We start from the raw sequence: 2707 nt of genomic DNA, 5'->3' as shown, positions 1-2707 counted from the left end.
ACGATAGGCTATGCATGGCGGCCAGTATTAATGGTGGAAGAAGAACCTGGAAAATCCCCGGGAAGAACCACCGACCCACGAGAAGCTACTGGCGAGCTTTCTCACATACCCTATTAAAGTTAAATCGTGACAATACCCTTACCGAACGTATAACAAAACAAGTTAAATCATATTGTAGACCTTCCTCTGCTAATTAAGAAACGTCATATTTGGGTGCCCCATCAAAGATCCAATATAAAAGTTGTAACCTTTTTATAATAACCATGAGACCGAGTAAGACGCAATTACTTTTATATTGCTCAAAATATTAGCTTACCTGTCTTAATTGTGTGTGCTGAAGTGAATCTTCTGTAATCTTCTTCTGTATATGCTGTTACGTGTTTAGGCTCGAATAAACAGTAACACAAAAAGACTGAAAACAACAGGCTTTTTAAAATTTAACAAATAATTTATTTTCCTGGAAAAATTATGTAAAAATAAAAAAGGAGAAGAACTTACGGTTTCAAGAATCAAATCCAAAAATAATCTAAGAGTAATCCACGAATTATTTTGCAAAAGTCCTAGTAACAAATGTTCTAATAATTTCATGTGGAAAGTCTATTATGTGGTGACGTTGTTAATTTGTATAGTTGTTCTGTAGTACGGTTGTTGCGTGGTAACGTTTTATGTTTGTATGGTTGTTGGTAACAAAACTTCAATGTCTTGCTCTTGTTGAAAATAGTTGTTTGGGGAATGATGCTAAATGATATTGCCTTGGATAAGAATTTAAGGGTTTAAGAATATAATTATGTGTATCATTTGGCGCTGTTGTGCATGAGAAAAAAGCGCAGTACGTGTCGCCAAACGGATGGCAAATATATCTGAGCACGTTCTACCAAATTGATGGTAAATATAGCTCAACACTTTCTTCCAGACGAAATGGAAAGATGCAAAGGTTTAACATATGTCTCCAGGGAAGCCTTAAAGACAAAACAGAAGCTGCACCTGTTTAATACAAATGTGCGTTTTCTGTACCCGTAGAAACATTGTGGCAATGCTGAAACGTTTGTATTTTTTCCCCAGCATTGTTGCACCAGATTATAATATCTTACAAGATATCTAAACGGAGTGTATTGTGTTACCATTGTTGACAAATGTAAAGTTAAAAAATAGGAACCAACTTGTCATACATAGTTGTTTTGGAAAAGGTATGCTTTCTTGATATCTTTGAGTTATAATACATTTCCACAAGCAAATCATGATTTAAATTTTAAAAACAGCTTTCCTCTCTTATGCTATATTCTTTAAATATTTGTTTTTTAAAAAAACAGTTTTTGACCGAAACCTTCACTCAGGTTATTGTTATGGAAGTCTCAAGTTGTTGCTATGGAAGTAAGATGCCAACATTGTACTTGGATTCCCATATAAATTGCTTTCATCTCACTGGTATGCACAACATAAAATCACAGCCATAAGACATTAAATAATCCTGCATAAAAATCATGTGAGGTCATGTATGGGACAATGAAGAAGTCATTATTTCGGTGGCATCCTCTGTCTCACGCAATACCAGGCGAGCATGCTCTGTCTCTGCCTCTGTCTCTCTCTCATTTATATATATATATATATATATATATAGAGAGAGAGAGAGAGAGAGAGAGAGAGAGAGAGAGAGAGAGAATATATAATATATAGCCACTTCTGTTTCATTTCATTAATCAGTCACGGGGCCGGATCAAGGGTGGAGGGATCCGGAAACTCCCTCCCAGGCTAAAATAAAAAGCACACACACACACACAGTGTAACTTTGTCACTTGACATTTGACCATCGTTTTATACCTGCACACGTTTATCGGGTATTATGCGCAGTTTGAGTAGACAGACAGAATTTTGCTTTCGTGCCCTTTTGAGGAAAGCCAGGGCCCTTTTGAAATTTTGGACCCCGGCTCCACCCAAAAAGTTGACATGCTCCGGCCCAGCGGTCATTCCCTTGACGCGATGAATACAATAGGCAAAAGACAAAAAGAAGCAAAATAAAAATAGTCGCGAACAATCGTTACTGATTGGCCAATATAGATAAATGACAATGAATATAAGTGGTCAACGTTATGACAGGTATATTCCACACATTATCAACAGCCATCTGAAACGCTTTAAAGATTCTTTGTTGTATGTATATATATTTGTCCGCCCCTCCTTTTCTATGATTGCACCACACCGCAACGTTCTGCTGTACTAATCACCTAATAGTTCCACATTTCGGCTTAAATCATTGATTTAAAATAATTGTTATCACTTGCAAGAAAGAAAGAAAGAAAGAAACAAAGAAACTAAAGCTCAGTCATACATTTCCCCAAATTATGCGTAAAGCCCTTTCCTCAGAATGTTGATTTAGCCCCAAGGTACTAAAATACAGAAAAATCTCAAGATCTTGTCTGTGTAGAACAAAATTGATAGTACCTACTTGTTTTCCTAATTATTCTTTCAAACTCCCAAAACCAACGAAGAAACTAAATCTACTATTTACGTAGTACAAAAGGTGGGTGCATGCGGTATTTTATTAATTCTGACAATTTTCATACATCATAGCTGACATAACTTCTTCGGCATGGTCTTACAGGTACGTGCAGTAATTCATAAATAAAATATCGTATCGGAAGAGTTAAGGTAACGACGCAAAATAGTTGTTAGTCATTGTAAGCTTGCAAACACGACACCTGAATCAAGT

The sequence above is a fragment of the Sinohyriopsis cumingii genome, chromosome 5, assembly GCF_028554795.1.
Source record: "Sinohyriopsis cumingii isolate HCF-2022 chromosome 5, ASM2855479v2, whole genome shotgun sequence".
NCBI classification, from domain to species: Eukaryota; Metazoa; Mollusca; class Bivalvia; order Unionida; family Unionidae; genus Sinohyriopsis; species Sinohyriopsis cumingii.
Note: the sequence above shows the minus strand (reverse complement) of the source record.